Raw genomic sequence first — 7,323 nt, forward strand, 5'->3', positions numbered from 1 at the left:
CATGACAAGCTTATCAAAGTTTTAGACTTCATCAACATTCTTATTCACTCTCTGCAAGGTCATTTTCTTTACTGGCCATAAACCAGAGTCCCCTGCAGGATAAACCTGCGAAGAAAATTTAACACCTCTCCAGAAGCTGGAAAACACACTGGAAGCTAATTATAACAACTAAGTTTTGAAGAACTATCAAAATGGGTCTACTAATTTAGTATTAGCTAGCCAGTCTTTGGCTTATGCCTAGTAGTATGCCAGAGGGTAAGCATCTCACTACACACCTTCCAGACAAGTAACTGGAGTGGATTCAGGGTAATACTAAGATCTCACATGTATACCAACATGCCTTTATTGATGATCTCTACAAACAAGTGAAGGCAACAAAACTAAATCAATCTGAAAGACTACACCCAAGTCATCACAACTGCAGTATAAATGCCACCAGAAGACCCAAAGCTGTATGTGGACAATGGCAAACTCATGGCTGACACTTGGTATATTAGAGAAATTTTGAAAAATAGCAATAGACATATAAAACTAGTTATATTCTTCAATCCTGAAGACATTCAAAGAGAGTAACGTCCTACCAATTAAGAGATTTGTCCACTTTAGATCTTTTATCTATTGAAACACAATACCAGTTAGAGTAACTAATACAGTTAGGTCAAAGTTTTACACAGCTAAGTGTATAGCCTTATGTCCACAAATCAAGTAGACTTCCTTTTAAAAAACAGTTCTTCATCTAACTGTTTTTAACCACAAAAAAGTGCTAGACACTGAAAGTTTTTGCTGGACTGTATGCTCCTCAAGTTACATATATAGGATATAATAGTACCTCTGCCAGTACACACATTCAGGTAAGGAGTATTAAATTTATTTAAGCGACACTTAACTAATACTGCATACGAACTACTTAACAGTACTACAGCATTTTGACACCAAAGTCTACATTGATACCAGACACTGAATTAGTTCTGTAACCTCCTTTAAGACAACAGTGACAGAAAACAAGTACAGTAGTCACTCAATTACTTTAGAAAGACTCTGAATTTGGACCAACTAACCTATGACCACCCAATAATTTATTAGCAGAATTCATCCCAACCCACAAACTATTTCATTTGCCATTTGAAGGCACCCTTGTGAAAGTAAGAGACTTTGAAGTCAGGGCTGTGCCTGAAATCATGGGGTCTTTAACCTCTTCTACTCCTTTAGTCTTACTGAGGGGAATCTGAACTCAGTGTGGGCCACTGTTGAGTTCATACCAGCAGAACTTTGTCATTAGAGGTATTCAATGCCTGTGGTTACACAGATACTTCTGGTGCACATGTTCACACACCTTCTTTCACCCAAAGTTCTGATTTTACTACAAATCTCCATTCACTTATGCTTCTATTCAGAGGGATTCTGTACCAGATGACTTTGAAACTACTTTTGAGTCATTTTTGAGTAGCAAGTTCACAAAGAACTAGAGTGGCCCCTTGCTTTGCTGTAATTACATTTACTATGTTTTAATTCATTTTCAGAGGAGGGACTTGGTATAAAAGAAAAGGGTTTTACTCTCCCTTTATAATTACATAAGTTGATGTTTTTCCGAATTGTTTACTGTTTGATCTTAGCCTTCAAGAACACATTGAAGGAAAAAAAAAAACCTCTTTGGGTACAATTAACCTCATTTCTCCAAGTGGCACAGAAGGCATAGCTCGGTTCAGAAATTAAGCTATTACAGTAAAGCACATACCACATAAGAACACCTACTATACTCAGTCTCCAGTTCATGTGGAAACATGTTTAACACTTACATCCAGAGAACTTTCAAAAAAGTTTTAAGAAAACTACAGGCAGGAAGATTCAAGATTTGCTGAACAGGATCATAGTTCCAGACCATTTTATGTAAGTTCATTAGAAATCTTACTTGTGCTTTTGGTTACGAAAGGATTACAAGATAAAGCTTCACTGTTTATCAAGGTAGTTGCATAAATCATGGCTCTTGAGTTAACCTTGAACAGAGAACAAAACCTGTCTGAAGAATCTAGCTACAACACAACGAACAGAGTAACACTCATAGTTGACTACTACAACAACTGGTAAAGCTACAAGATCACTCCATTCTTCTTCATTCTATTAATAAAATAAGCCAAAGGCATCAATTCAGCCTTCATACAGGTATGTTGATATCCAGCCCAGGTTATCACTAGGAAAAGCCTTAGCAGCAGCAGGAAGATTATTGCTCCAGTTGCTACTGTGATACTGTCATTTTGCTGAGAGGGGAAAGCCAAAAATCAAGTACAGAGAAACCAAGTTATAAAGAGAAGGGGGAGGGAGAGACAACAAGCAACACTCAAGTGGCTCGTCATTTTGTCTAGTTTCACTGTTAAAAGACAAACCTAGGTAATTAAAACCCAGATTCACATTCTTCATATTGATCAGACAGGACAAAGATCACCACCCAAAAACTCTAACCTGCAATTATTCTGTTCAAAACATCAGAAGGACAAGATAAGCCATCTGAGCTAGTCTTTTACTGGAATTGCCTTGGCATGTATGATTAAATTTATTAACAAAGAATTTCAATCAGAATACTTCATCAAGAACAAGAAAACCTCTCCTATTCCTCCCTTGTTTTAAATAATATATATTATTATGGAGCCAAAAGGCTTGAGTCACATTTTACAGCAGACGTTACATAATGAATTTGAAATCCTAGAAATCAGCACTTCCAGACTCCCTCCATACTTCCCCATACCTTTCACAATTGAAGGAAAAAAAACATAATCAAAGGTGATCAACCTTGCTGATCCTCTCAGCTACTCTCAATGAAGTTTCAGGTAGTTTAAGAAAGATTTACAGGGGAAAACATACCAAATATAATTCATTATTTAACAGATACGTATGAATGTTTAGTACTAATTCACTAGCTACACTACTGTAAGAAAAATCCTCAAATGCTCTTGATCATGTTTCACCAAATCCCAGTTTCTAGTGCCTTTCTAATGAAGGACACCCATAGTAAGCATACTGACAGCTGGTGAGCTGACTGTTGAACAGCTGCAAAAAGAGTTAAGATTTTGGAACTCTTCATTCAAATTACAGTCAAGTCCTCCATAACTGTAATCAAGAACATAATTCCTTAATGTTTAGGTGAACCATTTCAAAATCCTTCATGCAAAACCACAGTCAAACAACATAACATCTTAATATGGTACAATTCAATGGCTTTCCAATGGAAAACAATAAAGATATTGCCTCTACCATCATGGTCCTGCAGAAATTCGCAATAATTCTGAAACCTAACAATAACTTATTTACCTGACAACTGCTCTATCAAGTAATATTTCAAGCCTAATCACTTACTTGAAAAAGCACACACACAAATCTACCTTTCTTTTTTTCCAATACATACAGAAGAAAACCCTGTCAAAAAATTAAAAGCCCATTTTCCCACCTTTTTTTATCTTTAAAAATAGCTTAAGCACATACATAGTTAAAGCAAGTTCTACTGACTGTCCTACAAACAGCACAAATAAAAGCTAAAGCCAATTCAACAGGACTCATGAAGCCTCTCTCTTGCTTCTCAGAAGAACACAAGTATTTACTTCACTCATGTAGCTGTTACTGATCATGTATTTGCCAAGCGCTCCAATCTTAAGTCCCGTTTACACTAATGGATGGGTTATTTGGATCCATCAACTGTGCTTATTGCACAAGAAGCCCCACAAATTCACAAACATCAAGGTGAACAATGACATGGAAAGGGATGTAGTGAATACATAGCTACCAACCCCAAATAGACAGCTTTGCAAGACTTAAGCATAGTCTTTCTAACCACACCCAAAGGAAGAAAGTAATAGTGTACATTAACTGAGTCACACATTCTTTGAGAGTATTTAGAAAAAGCTTAAAGGCAAAGCAGAATAGTTTTATAAAGAGGGCCTCACTACAAACCCTGGGTTGGAGACACTAGGAAGAAAAAAGCAAACAGGAATACCTATTCAGAGAGACAGTATTTATTAGGACTGTTTGCAGCTTCCAAACTTTAACAGCATTGAAGCTAAACAAAGCATAGCTAGAGGACTGTATTACTGCGAGGCAGCAACTGGGAGAAACACTGCAGATGTACATGAACTTACTCACCATACCCAGCCATTAAAGCACTGTATGAGGCAAGTTGTCCACCTCAGACTAAGGACCAAACTACAAGTAATCAAGTACAAGTTTGATTATATTGGTTCCTTTTCAGAAGCTTTTATTCATTTGCTTTAAGTTACCCAGCAAGCTCTGCTTCCTGCAGACAAGCAGCAGGCATACTGTACTGAACATAGAATGTCCTCAAACACTGCGTATTTTAAGAACAAAAAAACCAAACACGTACACAAAACATACACACAGTTTCTGGCTGGAGAAGCTAACCAAACCTGATATCACTGCAACGATAGAGCCGTGTCTTCAACATCTAGGATGTTTTCTAGCACTTGCTTTAGCTTTCCAAATTGCTGTATAACCATTTTAGTTTCTTATACATCCCTTCCAGGCACTAGAAGCACGATGCATGTAAGAAACTTGAGTTCTAGCTCTTGTAGAAACTCAAGAAACAGAGAGATGAAAAAGGACCTTTGTAGTAGTCAGGAGGAGATTCAGTTCAGCCTCTCAGGAGCTAAGAGGTGCTATGGAGGGACTGATTCTCCATTTGCAGGAGAAATGTTAGTACAGGTATTTCAAGATATCTATTACTCCAGCTTTCAAAGATGACTCTCTTAAGCAGAATCAAGGGTTACTGTCAGAAGCTGCACTGTAAAACTGACACTTAGTGACGCTCTCTGCTCACAATTGGCTAGTAGGCATCCTGTAAATTTTCAAAGTCTGAGGAATACTAAATACAAAATGAGGAGACAACCTTTGCTATTATAAGAGTTACAGTTTTGCTTCATTGCTAACTTTTTATTGAGAAAGATTTTTACTGCTTAGGATGATTAAGATGTCAACAGGTTGGGTTTTTTCTAACTATAGGAAGGAAAAATACACATCATGCCCAAAACATACCTCTACACTAAACAGTCACACTTAATGGAAAAAAAAAAAACCTGTGCCACTGGGCTTTTACTGTTAAAATTGTCTCTAGCAAGCTTCATTGGACCTGCAGTCCTGCACAAGGTAAATAAATAAAAACTAAGTACCTCCAGATTTGCATATTACTTTATAGTTCTGCAGCTGCCAGGAGAAAAAGAAAGACAAAAACCTGCAAAGACAATCTTTCATATCCAGTTCTGGGAGGTTTTTGGTGGGTAAATGGCTGACTTTTAAGCCATCTATATTTGAGGGAAGGGTTACAAAAACAGCGTAGAAAAGCTGAAGAGGAAAGATCCTAGAAACATATACCCAATACCATTATTTCAGCAATTTGGAGATTACATAGCTCAGTTATAAAGCACAGACATGATACACAAACTGGGGACTTTGGAGGTCAAGAAATTCTAGCCCACTACAGCACAGATGGATATCACATACAGTAAAACTCCTACATGCTCCACTGCCAGTTTGATTCTTACTGAAATGGTTACTAAAAGATTGGAAACTTTCAGTTGCTAAAGCTGTGAGGTAGGTTAAACGAAATTAATGATTTCTATTTCCATGGGATTCAAGGTGGTTTCAATTACAGGTTTGCTACCAATCAGTATCTCTCTGCCACACTTTAAGCTTCACTCGAGAAAATCTTTCTGCAGACCCACGCCGCTCCGGCTCCACAAGGACCCCGAGACTCTGCCCAGAGGCAGGGGCTGCTGCACACACCGAGAGCTATCACAGCTCTCGGTCTGCCATGCCCCAATGCACAGGCCCATCGAACCGGGACTCCTGTTTAAGAAACGGACCATTTCGGTTCTCTTCCCCACATATTCTTGTAAGCGGGAGAGAAACTCGCGGCCTCTTCCCGTAAGCCTATTCTTTGCCCTGGCCACAACTAGGCGGGCTCCGGGAAAGGGGAACTCCCGCGGCGGTGGGGCCGGAGCCGGGGGAAGCCGAGGAGGCTGCCCCGCAGGAAGAGCCGCTGCCCACAAGAGATCCATGCAACGACGGGAGGGCAGAGCCGCGGAGAGACAGGCGGGGAAGGGCGCGGGGAGATGGGTGGTACCCGCCGGCTCCGGGCCCGGCGGCAGGTGGAGCGGGCCGCCACGGGCCCCGGGGCTCTCGGCCTCGCCCACGCCAGAGCGCAGCCCGGCGGTGCCGAGACAGCCGCCCGGGGAAGCGCCCGGGGCCCCCCCCTCTCCTAAGCATCGATCCCCGGCAGCCGAGCTCCTCCGCCTGCAACGCGCCCGCGGCCCGCCCGGCACCGCGACGCACCTCAGAGCTCCCCGTCCCCACCGCCTGGCAGCCCCGGAAACGCGCGGCGAAGGCCGGCTCCCTCCGCGCCCCCCTCGCAGACCGCAGGGGAGGATGGAGCGGGTGGGCCCGCGGCCCCCAGCCGCCCCGGAGCGCCCCGAGCTTCCCGCTCCAGCTCGGGCGGCCGCTACCTGCTCCGGGCGGCGTCCCCCGCCGCGCCCCACTCCCCGCGCCGCTCTGAGGGGCCCGGACAGCGGTCCTAAAAGAGCCGCTCCCGTTGGCCGTTGCGTACACGGCACCCGCCCGCCTATTGGCTCCTCGCTCCGCCGCTCGGAGGGACGAGGACGCCGGGGGTTGGCGGCTTCCAGGAGCCCCACCCAGCGCCGCGGCTCGGCGGGGGCTGCGGCTGGACGCGTGCCGCGGCCTCCGGCCCGCGCTCCCCCGCGTCGAGGGCCTCCGCCGCCATTGCGGCCTGCCCGCAGCGGTGTCGGGCGCCAGGCCACATCCCCGCTGCGGCCTCAGTCCCCGCGGCGCTCCGAAACGGCTCCCCCGGCTGCCCGCGGGCCTGCGGCCGAGCCGGAGGCGCTGCTCCATCGCAGCGCGGTGGCCGGTGGCTGCCCCCCCGCGGGCCGCCGCACGCCAGCCGCCAGCGACGCACGGGCCCATCGCACTGGCGTGTGCGTGTGTGCGAGTGTGTGTGCGAGTGTGTGTGCGTCTGACGCCGGAGAAAGGGACCCAACAACGCGCCACTTGCCACGGGGATTTCACTGGTTAAATTTCTGGAACTTTGGGTATTGCGGTGCTAAGGCCGAAAGGTCAAAGCCAACGGAGGTCTTGGGGAGCAAGCGCGCCCGGTTGCCGGGGGCAGAGGTGGGCCCTTCCCGCTGGCATCGCCCGCCAGCGCCGCGGCAGCGTTCGGCAGCTGGCGCGGTGAAGCCTGAGAACCTGCGCAGCGTTGCAGGCGCAGTGCCGTTGTCAGCGGATGGTGGATACGCGTTGTGCTACAGAGATTGT

At 45.0% G+C, this 7,323-nt stretch overlaps 1 protein-coding gene across 3 annotated transcripts in view; it reads right to left on the bottom strand.

Moving 5' to 3' along the window:
- The window catches only part of FAR1 (fatty acyl-CoA reductase 1), a 43,870-nt gene extending 37,287 nt beyond the window's left edge, over positions 1 to 6,583 (bottom strand). For 2 of the 3 annotated variants that reach the window (XM_075425464.1, XM_075425461.1), the window contains exon 1: positions 6,501 to 6,583. The gene's annotated coding sequence lies outside the window, so the exon portion shown is untranslated. Of the gene's footprint in view, positions 1 to 6,330; positions 6,469 to 6,500 lie in introns of those variants that run through there. The other variant, XM_075425462.1, reaches the window with a different exon arrangement.
- Positions 6,584 to 7,323: the final 740 nt, after the last annotated feature.

Source organism: Opisthocomus hoazin, chromosome 7, assembly GCF_030867145.1.
Source record: "Opisthocomus hoazin isolate bOpiHoa1 chromosome 7, bOpiHoa1.hap1, whole genome shotgun sequence".
Lineage (NCBI taxonomy): Eukaryota > Metazoa > Chordata > Aves > Opisthocomiformes > Opisthocomidae > Opisthocomus > Opisthocomus hoazin.